The 22,362-nt window shown below is 48.5% G+C and overlaps 1 long non-coding RNA gene across 1 annotated transcript; it reads right to left on the bottom strand.

Annotated features, from left to right (window-relative positions):
* Nucleotides 1-5,232: 5,232 nt before the first annotated feature.
* LOC119383894 (uncharacterized) lies at nucleotides 5,233-22,076 on the bottom strand. Its single transcript, XR_005181784.2, has 3 exons — nucleotides 21,991-22,076; nucleotides 21,689-21,911; nucleotides 5,233-6,501 (listed from the first exon to the last, which is right to left on the bottom strand). It is a non-coding gene; the product is annotated as an uncharacterized LOC119383894 (long non-coding RNA).
* Between the last annotated feature and the right edge of the window lie 286 nt (nucleotides 22,077-22,362).

Genomic DNA, 22,362 nt, shown 5'->3' with positions numbered 1-22,362 from the left:
ATGTGTTGTCTGATCATCCATTTTTGAGGCATCTGTGTAGAGCCCGATATCAAAGTTGCTTTTGCTAACATTTTGAGGGTCTGAAAAAGATAAATAATTAAATAAATATTAATAATAAGGCTGAAGCCCAATAAATCACCCCCCGGGTGACGCACCTGGAAGGTGATGTATGGGAGCACGAAAAATTTCGGGTGGGGGGGGGGGGGCTGAAATAAGCTCCCCCCCCCCCTGGCTACGCCCCTGGTACAGATGTGCCAACGACACTTGAATGCATGCGTGTGCTCTGTGCTGAGAGCGCACTGCTAGGAGTGAGCACCGTGATCGAGCAAAGCAGGAAACGTGTTTGAACACTCACAAGCAAGTTGTTACTGCAAACGTAAACATATAGAACACGAAACTATGATGTCCTCATTTCATCTTGCGGGGCACAAATATTTCGCATGCTGTCACAAGCAGGAACACTGCACAACCATCACCGACCTGCAAGGCGTTCATCCAGCATATTCTGCAGCGCAGCGGTTCCGTCCTGTCATGGTGCCTTAGCACGATTTCGCTGAGCACTTGAAATCCTTCGTCTGCTTCTTCAACCGCCGGGACAACACTGTGGAGCTTCCAACGCGGCACAAATAATGAATACTGTCTGCCAAAATTCCGCACGTGACCCACGGAAGCACGTACAGAAGAGCACATGCCGCTGCCACTAGACCTACACAGCAAGGCGCGCCACGTAACCATAGCAACGTCGCCATTGTGCGCAGTGGATATGGCCTCTATATGGCCTCTATTTCCTCCACACTTTTCTCACAGAGCGCTGATTGGCCAGGGCACTCCTCTGAGCTTTTCCTTCCTCCATGCGCGCACGCCATTTGTTGGGCTAACTGTTCCCTTACTCCTTTTTAGTGGAAGTTGTACGTGGTGGGACTTACCCCATTTCTGTGGCACATACGCGCTTATGATGATGACAGGTTTCTGATAGGCCGCACAGGTTTCCTCCACACTTTTCTCACAGAGCGCTGACTGGCCAGGGCCTCCTCTGAGCTTTTCCTTCCTCCATGCGCGCACGCCATTTGTTGGGCTAACTGTTCCCTTACTCCTTTTTAGTGGAAGTTGTACGTGGTGGGACTTACCCCATTTCTGTGGCACATACGCGCTTATGATGATGACAGGTTTCTGATAGGCCGCACAGATTTCCTCCACACTTTTCTCACAGAGCGCTGACTGGCCAGGGCCTCCTCTGAGCTTTTCCTTCCTCCATGCGCGCACGCCATTTGTTGGGCTAACTGTTCCCTTACTCCTTTTTAGTGGAAGTTGTACGTGGTGGGACTTACCCCATTTCTGTGGCACATACGCGCTTATGATGATGACAGGTTTCTGATAGGCCGCACAGGTTTCCTCCACACTTTTCTCACAGAGCGCTGACTGGCCAGGGCATCCTCTGAGCTTTTCCTTCCTCCATGCGCGCACGCCATTTGTTGGGCTAACTGTTCCCTTACTCCTTTTTAGTGGAAGTTGTACGTGGTGGGACTTACCCCATTTCTGTGGCACATACGCGCTTATGATGATGACAGGTTTCTGATAGGCCGCACAGATTTCCTCCACACTTTTCTCACAGAGCGCTGACTGGCCAGGGCCTCCTCTGAGCTTTTCCTTCCTCCATGCGCGCACGCCATTTGTTGGGCTAACTGTTCCCTTACTCCTTTTTAGTGGAAGTTGTACGTGGTGGGACTTACCCCATTTCTGTGGCACATACGCGCTTATGATGATGACAGGTTTCTGATAGGCCGCACAGATTTCCTCCACACTTTTCTCACAGAGCGCTGACTGGCCAGGGCCTCCTCTGAGCTTTTCCTTCCTCCATGCGCGCACGCCATTTGTTGGGCTAACTGTTCCCTTACTCCTTTTTAGTGGAAGTTGTACGTGGCGGGACTTACCCCATTTCTGTGGCACATACGCGCTTATGATAATGACAGGTTTCTGATAGGCCGCACAGATTTCTGTGGCACATACCCGTTTGTTGGGCTAATAGCACGTTCACATTGAGACATTCCGCGGCGAGAGAGCACGGAATCCGTTTCGGCGGCAGCCAGATCCACCGGAAAAGCCCTTTCCGCGCCGATCGGTCCCGGACGCGTGCTTGTAATAGCCAGAGCGCTCAACGCATGACAACGGTGACCTACTGGCTGCGCGCACACTGAGACGCCGCGGACTTCCGCCTAGCAACGGCCGCCAAGACGCGACGACGCACTCTCCTTCTCGGGGAGCTTTTCGCGGGAATTTTAAACGGTGAACGGCCCCGCCGGGCCCGTGGAATTTTCGTCGCCGCCTGTGCTTGTAAACTGCTACTGCTCTCGCGTTGACCGAAGACGCCGCCGTCGTCGTAGGGTTCGACTGTGCTTTGTGCATTTTGTTTTGTTATAACGGTGAACACGTTCGCCCATGAACATTTGTGTTGTCGCCACTTTTTTTGTGCCTTGGCGCTGCCGCAAGACGCGATCGCCCGTTGTGTTCTACTGTGCGTTTCTTTTTTTTTTTAACAGTGAACACGCTCGCCCTTGAATATCTGTGCTGTCTGCTGTGTCTTTTGAGCCCTCGCGTTTTCGCAAGACATAATCGTTGCTAAAACTGCTGCTTGGGCGAGTTGGATCATGATTAAGATAGATTTACCAGCGTCACGGAGCATTTAGGACGGACCATTTAGGAAGGACACACACACACAGCGCTGAACTCACAACTGATTTATTACTTCTGATTTATTACAACTGATTTATTACTATGGCGAGCAAATTGTTAGAGAGATTTTAGAGGCAGCCGAAATTCAGAGGCTGGGTGACAGATGTGTCAGCAGGCCCTCCATTTCCCTCTCAAATAAGGAAGTAAGCTACCTACGGCGCATGCCTATTCAATAATTTTTACCCTGTGCTTTCTAACGTTTTTCTAAAGTTTCTAACGTTTTAGTTTTTAACGTTTTAGGTCATATTTATCTTTCTTGTGTGGCTGCCTTGGCTTCTCTGGCTTTAACGTGTTTGCCGGTTGGTTTTAGGATCAATTATACTTTTCACTTTCATATCGGGGGCGTACTTTGTGGCGTAAGAATTTTCGACTGCGCGGTTACCTTCGGCTGATTGTCTTTTCGGCAAGCAGTTGTCACGGTGGTTTTCATCGCTTCTTTTCTTCGTGTTATCTTTCTGTTGCTTCGACGCGTGCCTAGAAAAAGGCCCTGCGTTCGAAGTAATAAATCAGTTGCGAGTTCAACGCTGTGTGTGTGTCCTTCATAAATGCTCCGTCTTTTTTTACGCTGGTAAATCTATCTTAAACATAATCGTTGTTGTGTTGGACTGATTGCTTTTATTTTTTTTTTCGCTGAACACGCTTTCAGGTGAATATATGTGTTGTCGCACGTGTTTCTTGTGATCTCGCGTTATAGCAAGACGTGATCGCCGTGGGTTCGAGTGTGCGTTGTTTTTATTATTATTATTTTTCTCGCGGCTGTTCTTACCAACGCATTTCGCAGCCCTGCAACGCCGGTGTTGTACGGCTATGGCCACGGAAAACAGTGCATGTGAGACGTCGGCGCGCCGCGCGATCGAATGCGTTAAAGACAATGACAGCTCATCGCCTGACGTTGACGCGCTTCGGGCAAACATCACTGATAAACAAGACGCCTGCAGCTGGGGAGAAGATTACGGCTTGAAGACAAAGACATCGTGGGTTGTAGACTTCGTGAAGTCAACAGCAAGGTGTGAAAGGTAATACAAAAATGATGTTTCATAACTTCAAAAATAACAGGCGGCGTCTTCTGTGGTACGATTTGCGCTTGAAACCATTTCTTTATTCTTCCATTTCTCTCACACGGGCACGCCTGACATGGACTGACGGAACAGCGCTGCGCGGATGCAGTACATTGAAGGGCGGGTTGCGCGACTTGCTTACGTTACGGTTGGCTTCGTAATCCTCTGCAAGAAAACGCAGGGAGCATGCAAGTATTTTTTGTGGGGGTTCTTGTTGTTCATCCCACTGTCGCAAAAGTGGGGCATTTGCACACTTCGAGCGTAGGAGTTCCCTGCGTGGCACCCATTGGAAAGTCCCCGATTTCGTTGCTGCAGCGCTTGGTCAAGTGGCGTACACGATTCGGCCATTCGAACATATTAAATGGACGTGGTACATTCTGTAATTTGCAGTTCGATCGAATCTCGCGAGTCAGCAAGACAAGCGCAGCAATTTCCGACAATGAAACTACCCTTGAAATGCGACTACGCAAGCGGAAACTGTCACTGAGCCGCGACAGCGTGAGCGGAGCGGGCGGCGAAAATTGAGCAATTTGAACCTTTCGCGCCGTTCTCCAAGGTAACGCCAAAAAGAAAATTGGCGAAGCTCGCACTAAACCGCGCAAGGCTTGAAGCAGCAACTGGACGATTCTGAAGACTAATCTGGTTGCTTCTAGGTCATAGCAAGGTGATGCAAATTTTGATTAGGTTGCTTCTAGGTTGTTGCTACGCTTTAGCTAGACTGTTTCCACGTTGATTCGCAGCGCAGAGAGGTTGCGTTAAACCATAAACAGACAAAGACACGGCACGGTTGTCCAAACTCCAGAGACAGAAACTCGCGCTGCAAGCAAGCGTTCGCACTTCTCATAGATCTACGGGCGCGTCGTCGTTGGCGCAGGCCTTCCATCGCTTCGGTGTCTTCTCGCAGCCGCCGTTGCTTTTCCCGCTCCCTACTACTTCCTCGTTGTAAGTACTCGGGGTCTTCGGCTCGCCGCCGTCGCATCGCGGCAATTTCTTGGGCTAACGGCTGCCTTCTTCATTTTTAGTGGACCGGTGGCGAGTAGCGGTACTTACCCAATTTCTGCTCCACATAACCGCTTATGATGATGACAGTTCTGATAGGCGGCACAGTGGAGTACACTCATTTAGATGATGATAGCTTTCTCCGATCGACTCACAAGGAACGATTTGCTCAACAGCTTCGCTGTTAGGTTCTTTCATTTCATGACTCAAATAGTAACGCACAAGCAGTATTCTAGTGCGTTTCGTAATGCACGGAACGTTATTTTTCCTTATACGTAGTCTGAGTACTAGTGATTACTGTATTCCGGATTCTTGACGTCATCGGGCTCATTTCAAAATGTCCCACTGGTGGCACATATTGTGCGCTATACTCACTAAACTTTCTCGATTAGTAAAACACTGCTGCTAACACTGACGTTTTAGACGTTCTCATAAAATGTTATTAATTTACCTTTAGGGTCCCTTTAAACCAAACTTTCGCAATGACTTATTGAACAAACTCTGCTCTCTCGGCCACACCTTTTGTTTATGAAAAGGCCATAGGCCCGTCACATTTATGTCTTCTCATTTGTATGAAGGCGGGAAATGTGGTGTATGAGAATGTGTTTCGTGAAAAGGATGCATTGCAGTGGGCACAGGAGAAGGGACGCTCTCCCGGGTGAGTGAGGACGTGTCTCTGGAGGGCCTTTTTATGCGTAAAGGATGCATCGCAATGGACACAGAAGAAGCAACGCTCTTTTGTGTGAGTGTGTATGTGCACCAGGAGGCACCCTTTCCGCGAAAAGGATGCATCGCAGTGAACGCAGGAAAAGGGACGCTCTCCTGTGTGAGTGCGCATATGCTCAACGAGGTAGTATTTAGTCACAAACGATGCACTGCAGTGGACACAGGAAAAGCAACGCTCTCCTGTGTGACCACGGACGTGTCTCTCGAGGACCTTTTGCTGCTTGAAGGATGCATTGCAATGGACACAAGAAAAGGGACGCTCTTCTGTGTGAGTGCGTGTGTGCGTCACGAGGCTCCCTTTGCGCGAAAAGGATGCATCGCAGTGAACACAGGAGAAAGGGACGCTCTCCTGTGTGAGAGCGCATGTGCTCAACGAGGTAGGATTTAGTCACAAACGATGCATTGCATTGGACACAGGAAAAACATTGCTCTCCTGTGTGCTTGCGGACGTGTTTCAAGAGGTTCTTTTTCTGCGTAAAGGATGCATTGCAGTGGACACAGGAGAATAGGGGTTGTGCTGTGTGAATGCGCATGTGCGGCACGAGGTCGGCTTGCATCACAAACGATGCATTGCAGTGGGCACAGGTAATGGGACGCTCTCCCGTGTGCCTGCGGATGTGCCTCACGAGGTGGTATTTCTGCGCAAAGGTTGCACTGCAGTGCACACAGGAAAAGGGGCGCTCTCCTGTGTGCGTGTGGATGTGTCTCACGAGGTGGGATTTCGTCGTAAAGCATGCACTGCAGTGGACACAGGAAAAGGGGCGCTCTCCTGTGTGAGTGCGTATGTGAGTCACCAGCTTCGACTCCGCAGTGAATGCAGCTGGGCACATGTGGCACTGAAAGGGGAGCTCGCCCATATGTTTCTGAAGGTGTCTGTTCATCGTCGACTTGTCCAGGGTCACATAGGTGCACTGCTGGCAGGAATGCAGTCGACCTCGAACAGACGCCAAAGAAGAAGACTGCTCCGGGGACGCAACGGACAAGGAACCTGCAAATCCACCGAGAGCACACAAAGGTGATGCAAATTATATGCCATACACTATCTGGAACTAGACTGCTGCAGCAGGCAATACACAATGGTTGCTCATCATATAAGTCAATTAGATGATCACCTTGTCTCAATCAAACCAAAGCTACTGTTATGCAACAGTACACCGGCCCAGTACATTGGCATCAAAATATCTTGCAGCACATAAGTGCTATGCTTTATACATGCCAACACCAGGTGCCAAAAAAAAGCTGATTTAGATGTCATTCCGATGCTATATCTAAAGAGGCAAATGTGTTTGAATACGCGCCAATAAGCCCATTAAAGTACTCACTGGACTTTTGTTTGCATAGAAATATCCACAAAACACTGCACAGCAAAAGGACCATTTCATATTCTCACGATGAAGCATATGAAATAAAGTATGAGTGAAAGACGTTTTTATTAATGAAACTGAAAAAAATATGAATACCGTGATGAAAAAAAAAAATTGCAAGGATTTTAATGGCACCACGCTTTTTGGTGTTGAGAACTACAAGTCGATCAATGTCCATTAAATATGGCACTGTTTCTTTATTTAACGCGACAGTTTACACATTTACCACTAATGTTTGTATTCTAGCTGCTTCAATGAAAGCGTAATGATACCACGGAACGCAATGTTACTTATTCACCAGATGATGCCTGAGTCACTTACACACTCCCTTACGGATCATTATTTAGATCTTGCAATGTCAAATCAAAGTGCTATTAAAGAGCATTGCGTCAACTTATCTGCAAAACTGTTTCCTCAGCACAGACAATATGTGAAAAAACATGGTTGATCCCTCCGTCATTCGGAATAACACGAAAGTAAAGCACGCCCTTACAGAAGTAAATGAATGTTTACTGTACATTGACATAAGAGAGTTCGCACAATGTGTATTGATGTCTTGCAGCTATGGCACCGTTTAACGTGTATGCACCCACTTTGATGATTGGTGGCACATCTCCATCCCGACGACTAACGTCCATGTTAAATGATTAAACAAACCCTTGTGGTAGCTGTAGCAGTTAACGGTGAAAGCGTAATCAGAGAACGAGGTGTGACAGCCAGAAAAGCGTCGCATATTGGACGCAGAACTTGGTCGCCATCCCGCGGCATGTTAAAATGTCATTGAACACCACGGCCGGACTAGAGAGAAACGCAAAGCGCGTCGTGCCGCCCCGGTAGCCCGGCCGCGATTTTTCTCGGGGCGAGCGCGCGAGCGGGGAACGCGGTGTTACAGCCAGGTGAGGCAGGCGCGCGTCGCAGAGCTATTTGTGGTTTGGATTATAGCGTGATGCTATGAGCGAGGCCGACACTTTTACGACGCTTGGGCTAAGATCGCCACCTCGCGGTGCGTTAAGGCATTGACAAAATTGAACTTCTATTGAAGACGCGCCGAATGGGACGGACGTGTAACGCGTTGCAGGTGCTAATCGCGGAGGCCACAGTAATGACGAATTACTTTACCGCTCCCAGAGGGAAACACCACCCCGCCGACCGGGAGAGTGGTAGATATAAAAGGCGCGTTTGCAAAGCCCCTAGAGCCTGTGACCGTGGCGCAGTGGATAGCGTGCCTGGCATCCATTGTTGCGGACCGAGCGGTCATGGGCTCGATGCCCCTTTGAGGGAACTTTTTTTAACGCGAAAGTGTTTTATGCCGGGGTCCACCAAGACTTCAGTGACGTATTTCCGTCACGGAAATGACGTCGAAAAAATATACACAATCAGATGGCAAAGAAAAAAAGGTACCGTCAAAGGGCATCGAACCCACGACCGCTCGGTCCGCAACAGCAGATGCCGGGCACGCTATCCACTGCGCCACGGTCACTTTTTTTTTCTTTATTGAACTGCGCCACGGTCACAGACTCTGGAGGCTTTACGAACGCGCCTTTTATATCTACCACTCTCCCGGTCGGCTAGATGGTGTTGACCTCTGGGAGTGGTAAGGTAAAGTAATTCGTCATTGCTGTGGCCTCCGCGACTAGCACCTGCAACGCGTTACGCGTCCGCTCCATTCGGCGCGTTTCCAATAGAAGTTCAATTTTGTCAATGCCTTAACACACCGCTAGGTGGCGACCTTTGCCCAAGCGTCGTAAATGGTCGTAAAAGAGTCGGCCTCGCTCAGAATCACGCTAATACAAAGCAAAAATAGCTCTGCGACGCGCGCCTGCCTCACCTAGCTGTAACACTGCGTTCCATGCCCACGCGCTTGCCCCGAGAAAAATCGCGGCCGGGCTACCGGGGCGGCACGACGCGTTTTGCGTTTCCCTCTAGTCCGGCCGTGGTGTTCAATCACATTTTAACATGCCGCGGGATGGCGACCAATTTCTTCGTCCAATATGCGATGCTCTTCTGGCTATCACACCTAGTTCTCTGATTACGCTTTCACCGCTAACTACTACAGCTACCACAAAGGTTTGTTTAATCATTTAGCAGGGACGTTAGTCATCGGGATGGAGATGTACCACCAATCACCAAAGTGGGTGCATGCACGTTAAATGGCGCCATTAGCTGCCAGACAACAATATACATTGTGCAAACTTTCTTATATCAATGTACAGTAAGCATTCAGTTACTTCTGTAAGGGCAAGCTTTACTTTCGTGTTATTCCGATTCCTATGACGGAGGGACCAACCGTGTTTTTCTTTGCCATCTGATCGTGTAAATTTTTTTGATGTCATCTCTCATGAATACCACCCCGGCTAGAGCCGAGCAGGCCGCGGTGGCTCTCGCTTTACTTGACGAGAATAGGCATCAAATCTACACCGATTCTCGCGCGGCTGTCAGAGTCTTTGCATCAGGTTCCGTTTCCGCCGAGGTTGCACACATCCTAGGTGATAGAGTCATTTCCTCACACACCATCACGTGGTTTCCGGCTCATCTCGGGTCGCACTTATCCTCTCTGACTAACCTCAACGAGGTCGCCCACACCCGCGCGCGCGAGCTAACCCACCGCGCCGGGTTGGACGGAGGCGGTACCTCGGGGACTGGTCGGGAGGTCTTTCGAGATCCTTTATTCACGTTCAACGAGGTTTCTAAGCACTACCAGCTGTCTAGGCGAACGTTTCCTCTTCCGCACGAGAAACTCGCCAGGCCTCAGGCTGTCCACGCTTCGAATGCTGCAGACCAGGTCTTATCGTAGTCTATCAACCCTAAGTTCTTACACGGATGCTTTTGAACCGGACTGTCCCGATTGTGGCGCGAGAAGCAATTTAGATCACATGCTCTGGCGGTGACCCTCCTTACGGGGCCCTCAACGCCTCACTGAAGAAGGGTGGTGCTCCGAGCTAAGGAGCTCGAATCTACTACACCAGTTAAGGGCCGTCCACAGGGCCCACGACGCGGCGGTGAGGCTTGGCCTCCCCGTCCCCACGTGGGAGCGGCCCACGGCGCTGCCGCGCTGAACGGCTGCGGTGCTCCTCAGGACTATCTTAATAAAGTTCATTGTCTGTCTGTCTGTCATTTCCGTGACGGAAATACGTCACTGGAATCTTGGTGGACCCCGGCATAAAGCACTTTCCGTGTTAAAATAGAACCATGTATTATTAATTACGTAGTCTGAACGAGCGATTTGCGAGACAAGCGCAATTTCTTCACGCTGATGATTGAGATTTGAATGTTGGAGTGAAATGCATTATTTTCTTCCCTGTTTCAATAGACGAGAAGTGCAAAAAGTGAATAGTCAGTTCCATACGTTTCAATATAGCCAATGCAATGTAGCAGTCTAAAAATGGTCATATCACCATCACAATCCCAAGTTTATAATGGATTAGGCTGCAAAATAAGCGTAAAATGGTAAATGATTTCCAAGAACAGCCTGCTGCAATGTCGTTTTGGCAATATTCAAAGCATGCAACTTTTTGGTTGATAATTAGGGCGAATATAAACATGTGCAACAGTTCACATACCACTGTTAAAGCGAGCACAAACAACACAGTACACCCACACATACTTTTATCCTTGACACCAATCCGGCTTGAACGTTAGAAGTTCCTTAATCAATTACATTTTCTTAGCATTGTAATTGAGTTATTACATTTTTTTTACTTCATTTCACACAACTGGCTATCTGTTTCAAAAGACAGGAGCAATGTCACTGCTTTTTCGCTCACAACCAAAGACGCCGCAGCCGACAGCAGGAATTTCTGCGAAATGAGCTCTTTTAACACTATCGCGTTAATAGAGAGTTTTATTGCTGTGTTCCCGCGGGCTTGGGGGCGCGCGGGCCCTTGCACTCTTTTGTATTCTCCGTGGATGCGGCTGGGAGTGCAAAGGAACGCAAGAGCGTGCGTACGCAGGTGGCTTGGGGTCCCCAGCACTAAAACTCTCTAATATCCAGCGAAGGGACGTCCGCAGCCACTACGAGGTTTACTGCGTTCTTTACGAAAAGAAATCCTAGAAGTATACTGGGGAGCAGTGCTGCCGGTAACGCGTTACAAGTACGCCGTTACCGGTACCGCTTTACTTTTTTTCGGTAATTTAATAAAGTACTAGTTACCATTTCTTAACCGTAACGGGTAACGTACTACGCTAACATTTGTTGGTAACGTGAGGTATCGCGTTACTCGCTACGGTTTATTCCAATTATCCTGGAAGTCTTACACATAGATCCTTCGTCTCGCAGGCGCCGCATTGCCAGAGCTATCCTTATGACTCAGCCGCGGACTGCTGTCGGCCTGCCAGCTGTTGACAATACGAGTAACATCTAATGCGTACGTCGAGCGCCTATTTACCGTAGCTGCGGACGTTTTAACTAAAAAGCGAGGCATGCCGTCCGACGACAGCTTAGAAATAGAGCTGTTGCTTAAGTTCTACAAGTTGTAGTTGCCAGCAAGTTGTCCCGGCAATACTATACATGCCTTACACCTACGTCACTTGACGTCACTGCTCGGAGCGAGTCGGCCATATTGGCGAACAGCAGTTAGACCTTGTTCAGCGCTGCCTTGTAGTATCTGCGAGTTTCTTCGTGCACTATGGTTCTATGCGCAGTTGTATGCTGCTCTAATCGTATCGACAGCTGCAGAAGAAAAAAACAGCCCACTAGAATGCGCTTCTTTGAAATACCAGAGGTTAATTATTAAGGCCAGTGCGAGCGCACTAATAAAATGCACAGCGCGAACCGTCGGAGGACCTGGCTGGCGCGCACAGGGCGTGCGAATTTGGACGAAGAAAACCCCAACGTTCGTGTGTATGGTGCACACTTCGTAGCATGCAAGCGAAGAAGATAGGAGATATGAAGACACTAATTAACGCGGATGATCTTGTGTTCGGAGGAGAGCCGTCCGCGTTGTTCGACGAGACGAATCCAGGCTGGGCGCAACCTTCTATACGACTCGGCTACAGCTGCAAGCCTAGGCGTGCGCCCGGGGGGGGGGGGGGGGGGGGGGGCGAGGGGGCGCCCCCCCCTATTCCCCTAAAGGGGGGGGGGCAAAGCCAGCCGCATACATTGAAATAATAGAGAGGGGGGGCGCTGCGACTGGGGGGGGGGGGTTGCGCAATGTCAGCGCCATGCAATGACATAATTGGGAGGGGGGCGCTGCGACGAACCTTCGCCCCCCATGAAGGGGAACCCTGCGCACGCCTATGGCTGCAAGCATGCAGGCTCAGCGCGACATGGCGCGCGGAAAAGCGGCGTCACGAAAAGGGGCAAGCGGAGGCCGAATGGCACCGAGCACAGGCGGATGCGTGTTGATGAAGCTGAATGCGCGGCTCGCTCTCGGTGACTTTCCGCATGCAGTGACTAGACCGTCAGTACTACGTTCACACAGGCGAACTACCTCCCTCTACGTTTATGACAAAACGGGCAGCAAAGGCGACGCGCGATCGAAAAACGCGCTGCCGCGTTAGCAACTACCTGCACTCGGACGACAACTAAGCGCAAACATCAGCATTTGTTGATTTAGCAGCGTTCGTGCATCGCTATTTGATAACTTGGCGCTGTCGATTGGGTGACACGAAGAAGCCATCACATGCAACTCTACAGTAAGCATTAGATTGTAGGGGTGTGCGAATATTCGAAAATTGCGAATAACGAATCGAATACTGTTCTATTCGATTCGGCACTCGAATCGAATAGTGCATATTCGAAATACCGAATAATTTTCGAATAGTTTTCGAATAATTTTCGAGTAATCAGCGCCTACGACAAAACACCAAAGGAACGAAACGATGAAACATCGAGAGGTGATTTTTCTTGTTTAATTCGCTAAGATTCATGCAGCTGTAGTTTTTACGAGACTATCGGCGTCATATTGATCACCAGATGGAGCCGCTTTTGCTTATGCTTCGTACCGTGACGCACCATGAGTAGCGAACAAGAGACGACCCCGAGGAAGCAACGAAGTTCAGTGTGGAGCTTTTCTGACCGAATTGGGACTGGATCGTCAAAGTGTCGCACTTGTGGCTGCGGTTTGAAGACACCGACCAACACTACCATGCCGTTGATAAACCACCTGAAGCGCCATCCAGCTGCCCACAAAGAGTACAGCAGTCGCATCGCAGCCACCACAACGACGCCGGCATCAAAAAATGCCGGTAGTAGGCAAAGGACGAGTCTATGCCTAGGTTTTCTTCCGCAGCTAAGCGCCAACAGTACCCGCTCCCGGGAACTCACCATGAAAATTGGCTCATTTATTGCGTCTGGTCTGCACAGTTTTTCAATAGTGGAAGAACGAGGCTTTATTGCACTCATGAAGTGCGCAGTTCCGAATTTCACATTTCCTAGCCGCACAACGTTATCCCGGAGTGTCGTGCCAGAATTGTACTCTGCAACAAGACATGCCGTGTACGAGAAGTTGCAAAGAATCTTGAAGACTTGCGCGGCATCCATTGCAATTACGACGGATGGGTGGACATCACGCGCCGGGGACAGTTTTGTAGCTGTGACTTGTCATGTACTTAGCGAGGAATTTGAGCCACAAAACTTCGTGCTTGCGTGCCGGTCACACCGTGAGAGCCACACAGCAAGCAACTTGCGTTCCCAGCTTCAAGGAATTTTCATGGACTGGGGTATCAGTGACAACCTTCCATGTTTTGTTGTCACTGACAACGCGAGGAATTTTGTTTGCGCTATTCAGCAGGCTCCGTGGGTTCGCATTTCATGCTTCGCACATACTCTACAACTTTGTGTTGAAGATGCCAAGAAAGAAAGTATTGGCTTCGCCAACATGTGTGCCAAAGCGCGGACCATCGTCGGCTACTACAAGCGGAGCAGCACTGCGAGGGCAAGACTGCAGGAAATACAGAAGCAGCTTTCCGTTGACCCTCCACTTGAGCTCGTCCAAGATGTTCCAACGCGATGGAACAGCGAATTTGCGATGCTAGCTCGTCTGCTCAAGCTGAAGACTGCCGTGACGGTCGACCTGACCGAAAATGATTCGGTTGAAGACTTGACAAATGGAGAGTGGCGTCAAGTGTCGGCCTTTGTGACGACAGTTCTTCAGCCAGTGGAAGAGGCTACAACAGCTGCGTGTGCCGAGTCTTACCCGACGCTATTTTTGGTCGTGCCCCTCGTTCACTGCATGAAGCTGTTGCTTTGCGACAAAACAAGCGACTGTGATGAGTACGACTTTGCGCAGAACCTTCTGAAATCGATAAAAGCTAGGTTTCCGGCTGTAAGCACTACTGCGCCCCATTGTCTTGCCACATTGCTTGATCCACGTTTCAAAGATGTATGCTACGGTGACGAAGAAAAAGTGGAAGTGCGAGCTCTGGTGCATTCAGTGCTCAAAGAAATGTCTTGCCGTTCAGCAGACGTGGAGATGCCTGCAGACTGTAGTGCCAACCAAAGTGGACAAGCCAGTGAGTGTTCTCCATTGTGGAAAATTTTCAGTAGCTTGGCTGCAGGACAAAAAGAGGGTGCTGATCTATTAATGCAGGAATTGTCAGGTTATCTTGAAGCTCCTCTGCTGCCACGTCAAGACAACCCTTTTCAATGGTGGCAGAACGTAGGTAAGGCAAAGTACAAAAATATGGTGACGGCAGCAAAGCCCTACCTTGGTACTCCTGCAACCCAAGTGCCTAGTGAGACGCTTTTCTCAGCCCGCTCTAATACAGTTACCAGCAGAAGAGAGTCGCTGAGTTCGAAACACGTTAAGGAACTAGTGTTCTTGCACGGGAACTACCGATATTGTCCTAAAGCGCTCTGAGAAACAGAATTGCTTTGTGACGCTTTCAGCTTGACCAGCACGAGTTTGTGTAAGTAAATTTAGTACAAGGCAGATTTCGCAATACCGAAGTTCACGGAAAATCCACACATAACCCGTGTTATTTATCATGTGAGTAGTTTGCATTATGTAGGTGGCCCACTTGAAGTTTTGTTTCGTGCTTTGTAAATATAAGCCCTTGCGTGTTGCTCCGTGTAATTTTACTATCACTGCTGTATACAAAATTACCTCAATATACGTATTGTGGTGTTTTTGTTGGTTAAATAGAATTGTCATGTGCCTTGTTAACGTTTGTGAATCTCGTTTTAAATAGAACTTGCAATTCTAGGGTGATTTTCAAAACCTGAATAAAGTTTTTCTATCCCTTTCCATTCAAAATTGCTGCCTTACTATTCGAAAACTATTCGAATAATATTCGATTCGTATTCGTATTCGATTCGGTTTCATCACTATTCGATTCGTATTCGATTCGGTTCTGAAATTCACTATTCGCACACCCCTATTAGATTGCTATAATATTGCTTGAGTCCGGCACGCTCGTGCAAAGTTTTCTAGGTAAATTCAGCTAAAATCGTACGTTCGGTTAGAGGTGTTATGCGAAATATAAATATGACGTTCCTTTAAAAACATTATCGTTCTGGTTTGCTGCAAGGGCGCACTGATTCAAATTTCTGACCCTGGAGTAACGGCAAAAGTAACGTGCGTTACTCTTTTTCGGTAACGGAAACGCGTTACCTTTTAACTGGGGGTGTGCGAATATCAAATTTTTCGAATACGAATCGAATACGAATATCCACCATCGAATATCGAATCGAATATCGAATATCAAAGGAAAAATGCCTCCACAATAACGATATTTTATATAACATGTAGCTATTTGAAAAAACAAAAACATTAACAGCCTGACTGGCAACACAACATACATTGCTATCTCCAGAACACAATGCCCAGGCTAGCACAATGCAAATCACAACACAAGCAAATATCACGGCACAATGCAAGTAATGACTACATGTTATCATGAAGAAATATGAGTTGCTCCACATGATCAGGCAGCAGGCTCTCTCTTGTAACAGAGGCACCTCCCCCCCCTGCCCCTGAAAAGGCACGCTCGCTTGGAACAGAAGTGGCTGGTATAGGGAGTTACATGGGGCAAAGCTTTGCCAGAATGGGGTATCTGAAGGTGCCTACAGTCCGCCACCAGTCACGTGGGTCACTGTCTTTCTTCAGAAGTGGTCCCGCATAGTGATCGAGTGGTAGTGCGGCACGTTACGGCCGCATAATATTGAAAATGTACGGTTACATGATCGCCAACAGCGCTGCAGGTCGGAGATGCACCAGCAATAAATCATACGTAATGGGGCCTCGTCGCAGGCAGATATCGTGCCTCCGTGTACTTACGATGTTTATCGCTCCTCTCGGCAACGTTTTTAGCGATACGAACGCAGCAGAAATGTGGAAGACGAGTTATTTTATGCATGATAATCGAATCGCATATTCGACCTTTTCGAATATTCGAAGTTATCGAATATTCGAAACTTTTCGAATACACGATTTTCGAATCGAATACGAATATTTCGAATGTAATATCCGACGAATATTCGAAGCTTTCGAATATTCGCACACCCCTACTTTTAACGCGTTCCTTTTTCGTTAGCGTAACGAGTAACATTTTTAGTTACATTTTTTTTTTCGGTAATGCATACAACAATGCTGGGGAACTGGCCTTTGAGCAGCGGTTGGAAATATGTGAACAGATTAACGGAACAACAACTTCAAGCAAAGCGTGAGGTATCATGAGATCCCTTCTGGGCCGGCGCAAGACATCTGTACGCAGCACGCGTTGTACTGAAAGAAGGCATCACCAGTGCAGAACTCTCAGAAAAACCAGCAGACATCTTTTAAAGACAACAGTCTTTCTTCGGATACTTAAACGGAGAAATTTTGGTCTGTCTTTCTGTCTTTCTGTTTGTCGGCACGTCACTCGATTCAGCCACTCGGCCAAAGTTGAACCACTTGCCCAAGGGCCAGGCATCTTGAACGGCTCACTAGGTTCATACTTGTGTACATTGTCGATCAAAAAACAGACATTACTCATATCTGAGGCACAACATCACTAGGCAAGCATTAGGTGGTGTGTTCCTTTAATAGAAAATGCATACATACGTAACTCTAAAGACCCTAGTTTCTTAAGCTGCGCTGAAAATGCGACTGCGCGTTAAACTTGACTTCCTCCGTGCCATCTGAACGAGCTCATTGTTGTGTTTCGGTTTCGGTTCTGTATTGCACTGTACGAATGCCATGGCGCGCCGCTCTGGCATTCCTGTTTTAGCCAGGCGACGTGTAAATAAAAGAGTGTGTTGAGAGTACTCGTTGAGTGCGGACGTTTCTTCTGCTTCAGCGCTTCGCGCCAAACCACATCTTCGGGCTGGCTGGCGTCCCCGCCGGTCGTGTTTTCCACAGACAACTGTTGCCACGCAAAGAACCCGTGTCAGGGATGATGGCCGAGCGGGAGACGACGTTTTAAAGCAACCTTTCACGGTCTAGGCGCTACGGTAGCGCCTGGTATAGCGTCGACGGTAGCGAGGACTTGCCGCCAGGAAACGCGGCAAGCCATCCGAATACAAAGTTGTGGCGCTCATTTTTTGCGTTTAGTGTTATCTTCACAACCGGCTTAGTCTTTTGCAGGGAACCGTAATCTCCCCTACGCTATTCAATCTTGTCATCAAGCCTATTTTCCTTTAAAGGGACACTAAAGAGAAACAATGAATTGGTTTAGATTGATAAAGTGTGCTCGGAGAACTCTTGTGCAGTTTATTTCACCACCATAGGTTTATTATTAGAGGAGAAAACCAAAGTTCAAAGCTTCATTTTGAAATTTCGCGCCGAACTTTGGAATTCGTGACGTAAAAGATTTTAAAGAGCATTTAACGTATTTTGGCGCCACTGGCTCGACGAAATTTCTATAAACTCGTTATGTCAAGTCTCTGGCCCCCTCAGAGGACATCATACTTCGATTTAACCGATTAGGGACTACGTAGGCCCAAGCAGGCGCCGTAAAAAATATGTGAAGTCACGGCAAATGGTGCGGGAATTCCAAGGTGGCGTCGCCACCTGTATTTTCTTTTTCAGCATTTTCTCGCTTATTAAGCGTCTTCTCGCAGCAAACGTGGTGTTTTTGGTATCGTGGAAGACTAGTTTACTAATGCGAGAAAAATAGTTTTGCTCTTTAGTGTCCCTTTAAGACTGGAGGAAATCGAATGCATTGGGAATGTTACTCATGCTGAAGATGTGACGCTATATGGACTATACGAAAGGTGCGTTCCCTTGAAAAGCAATAGGAGTACATGAAAATCCAGCTAACTAGCATCGATGACTTCGCCAGAGATATTGGGCTCACACTGGCCCCAGAAAAGACCGACTTTCTTGTCATCCATGGGGCAAAAGGTAAAAGGCAATCGACGAGGAAAAAGCCAGCGTCCATCTCTCAATCGGACAGGCACCCATCCTCAGCAAGCATGTGATCCGCGTACAGTCAAACCTCGTTAATACGTCGCCGTTTTAATCATACGAAGGGTTGAAACGTAGTCACGACGAATGCCCGACCGAGTCTCATTGAGACTAATGCATTCGCTCACCGCATAATCAGTAGTGGTTCGTCCTATGACTTTACTGGTTATTGTTTATACTTTTTTATTGCTATGCATACGCCACCCTCTCTGCAATGTATTTATACCTGGAGGGTACTATAAATAAATCAATACACGTTAGTGCGTATACACTCGCAGGGTACCGCGATAACTTTTTGTAAGATGAAGTTGACTGCGCCGCTGAACTTGCCGACACCAAAATATGCTGCGAAAGGTCTTCCATCTTTTCTATAGAAGTGCGGAGATCGGTGGATGAACGATTCTGACTTTCGCGCGACTTCCGCAACGCCTTTGCGGGTAAGCATCCGGAAAGAATAAAGGCCAGATGGCGGCCACCGACGAATGCGCCAGTATGACTAATGGCCGCCAAACATATCACCTTCAGTTACCTGCTTGGGCACGAGCGTGGCGCAGCACTACTTGAAGCCTACTGCCCGCTTTTGATAGGCGAAAACCAGAGCGCGCTGAGCCGCCGATCGCTGAGACCTCCTTGTGCGGGACCGTGTTCAAGTGCACGCCGCTTTGCAGTTCAGCGTCGCGGGTGGCGGCCGCCGAGAAACGTCGCTGCACCGACACCAGGGAGCTTTAGAATAGCGCACGCAAAACTTTGCGTTAGCGTTTAGAGCGTTTAGACCGGAATAATGGGTGTTAACTGCGCATGCATCCTCCCGGTAAACATGGCCGCGCCGCCGAAACCGATTGCCGTCCACCTCGAATCTAGCAAGCGGCCGTCGTGCGCTCTGTAGCTCCTTAGCTCCGAACTGACGCTTTTATTTGCTTTATATTCACGCCCGTAAGCATCGACAACAAAACATTCGTGTCGATTCGGCACCGTTTTCGAGAGCCATACTAAAAAAATCAATGCTGTAGGCTTAGCCAGTAGCAATCCTGGAACCTCGGACGACTGTTAGTTGTTTTTATCCTCCATAGCTGGTGCCACTTGAAGTGGCGGCAGCAATGGCACACGCTATCCGGTATTACGCTATACCTTTGCATTACCGGAATACCGAACAGACTAAAAAACGCTTTTGTCACTACCCCGCATGCCCATCCGCTATCCTCTTCGGCAGGGGCGTGGCCACGGGGGGGGGGGGGGGGTTGAAATCCCCCCGAAGATTATATATACCCGCACACATAAAAACGCACGCACGAACATAACGTATGGTTGAACCTCCTCCCCCGGAAAAAAATTTCTGGCTACGCCCCTGCTCTTCGGTACCCAGGAAACGTACGCTATCTTTGGGTATCCTACTCTAAAACGAGGCAGTTTTAGAACAGGGTACGCGCTCTTTCCGTACACACGCTTTGCCTGTCTTTAGGCAGTTTTAGAATAACGTACGCAAAGATAGCATTCGCTGCGGTCGCCCGCTATTTCCGTCACTTTACGGGGGCCCACAGGAGGATTTCGTACGACGCATGCACAGTGGCGACAAACGCTGACGTAAAGCTTTGCGTACGTATATTCTAAAACTCCCTAGCGTCAATGCAGCGAGGTGTTACAGTCCGGAAGATTTCACGATTTTTCAGGGTCCGAAAGAGGATATATCATACGACTATGACGCATGCACGCGCACTGGCGAGAAACGCCACTGCGAATGCTTCATACGCATGCGCGGTGTCTGTCTAAATATGTGTAAAAATTGTCTCATTTTAGTTTAGCGTTAGCGTGATAGCGGGAATTAAGGAAATAGTGTTACCGTGTCGAAAACGTTCGTTGCGGATAGCGCGTTTCAGTGTAGCCGGATAGCGTTTGCGTTCCTAAGCAGTGGCTGGGCCGTCACCGAAGTATGAATGCGCTAAAAAAATGAAAAAAAGAAAAGAGAAATACTCGCCTGTATCTCCGCATGCAGCACTATTGCTATTTTTTAGTCATAATAAAAGTATATATGAACCACGTACTAAAACCGAGAATTTATATGTTGCAGATTTGTTTACACCGATCTTCTTGTTTGGTTTACGAACGTTCGAAATGGTGAGCTATACCTCAAAAGCTGGAGAGTGTTGATTGTTTTGATTAGTGATGACACGCGCAGGCTTTGTGCTGTATCTTTATATGTTGTTCTCTCGGTTTTATCGATCCACTGTTATTGTATAAAAAGCATGTGCGATCGCAAATAAAACCATTAGTTGCAAGCTAGCGCTCTGTGTGTGCGTCCCTCTTCTCTGTCCCTGTCGTGGTGTGCTACGCCATATGAATTATGATTCCGAACTAACTAGCCCGGCAACGTGATTAATTAGCAATCATCTGGGCTCTTCAGGCGTATTGTCCTTAAATCCTGGTACAGCTTAGAACGAAATGTTCTGATTTCACAGGCACAGCGACGTAAAGTCCCAGAAGAATAACGACTAGCTCGCGCAATGCTATCCGCGCCGTCGAAACCACAGGAACACATATGTGCAAAGAACCCGAAGAAATTGAAACACACAGCGACTGGTACTATCCCAGGGATGTAACAGCCCAAGCACGACATTACACCGTTGTAGCGATCTCTTCGCAGTATCCAACACCTTCGACATACCTCCTCTCGTCCCCTAAAGCGCCGACACCCCTCTTCGCCTTTAAGAGTTTGACGCGATAGCGATAACCGCATGCACGCACACGCACACGCACACACACACACACACACACACACACACACACACACACACACCACACACACACACACACAGAGTATATATAGCGCTTGTCGAATGGCTGCCGCAGTGTTATAGTTAACCTGCCGAGAGGGGCTGAGCCCCTACTTAAATGTCGAGGAGGGGGCACTAACCCTGGTGGCCTAGACACCTCAGACGTTGACGTCTACAGCCCCTGCAACACTGGGGCGGACCTCAAAGACCTCATCTGAGACTGCTCGCTGAACGCAGACCCCAGACAATGCCTTAATCGCCCTGAATGGCAACCGCCTTCTTTCCAGGACCGCATACAACACGGGCGCAGCATCGCAGCGGCCGCCAACGAGCTATGACGGTCGCTGCACGAGTACCTGAATGAACCCGAGGCTCCAACACTGGTAGCAGTCTTCATCTCGGGCGTGACAGCCATGGCAGCCGCTTGCAAAACGCACATTATTTATTGTTCCTCCTCAGTTCGCCCTGTTTTTTTTTTCTCCCCCATCCCAACGCGGATCATTCAACGCCGCTCTCCAAGAGGAAAAACGTAAATAAAGACGTGTTAACAACACCCAACGCTGGCGTTTTGTAGAACGAAGCGAGATGGAATCATAAAGTGAGCTGGCAGCCGAACGCGGTACAACATTCCGATTTGCTGCTATATTATTCATTGCTTCGCTCTTGCCGCAAAACAATCAGTTTTTTTTTATCTCACGGCAAATGCGGAGACATACCTGAAGAAACAGATTCAGGCTCTGTTTGTGTAGCACATGTTGACAGAATTTTCTTTTCATCCGCTTGTGATGCTTCGTGGTGGATTAGTAGCCGCACTTGAACAGATTTATCGGTGACACGGCCCGGCTCACACGCTGGCCCTGATGACGTTTCTACAGCTTTTCCCGACTCACAAACCAGTCTCGGTGCTGCCTGATGTACTGGCTCTGCTGCGATGTCACCCTGAAATAAATCGGCTTGCGTTGTTGCGAGTGGTAACGCTAAAGATCATTGCCGAGAAAAGAAATGAAAGCCTTCTTACATTATCTCTTTTGCTACAGAGACTTGGTTTTGGCGTGTGCCCGATGGTTCCGTCTTCAGAGAACAGCCGTCCAAAAATCTGCAACAGGGTATGAAAAGATGGGTTACTGACACATACGCAACAAAACGGGTACGTATGGCAATTATTAGGTTGAATACTTTTCACACGTGTTTACAAGGATATGCACCCTCTCCGAAACCACCACTGAAGCTTGTGCATTTTAGGTTAGGTTCATGCTTCCGTTGTTCGACGATGTGTCGCACCGATTAAGCAACAACTCAAAGAGGAGGAGGAGACGTTGAGGACAGAAAAATACGCTATTTATGCAACCCTAAATGGGAACACGTTTCAGCATCTGCAGGTGAATGGGTA

The sequence above is a fragment of the Rhipicephalus sanguineus genome, chromosome 2 (assembly GCF_013339695.2).
Source record: "Rhipicephalus sanguineus isolate Rsan-2018 chromosome 2, BIME_Rsan_1.4, whole genome shotgun sequence".
Taxonomy (NCBI): domain Eukaryota; kingdom Metazoa; phylum Arthropoda; class Arachnida; order Ixodida; family Ixodidae; genus Rhipicephalus; species Rhipicephalus sanguineus.
The sequence above is the reverse complement of the archived record's forward strand: the minus strand, read 5'-3'. Positions and strand labels throughout refer to the sequence as shown.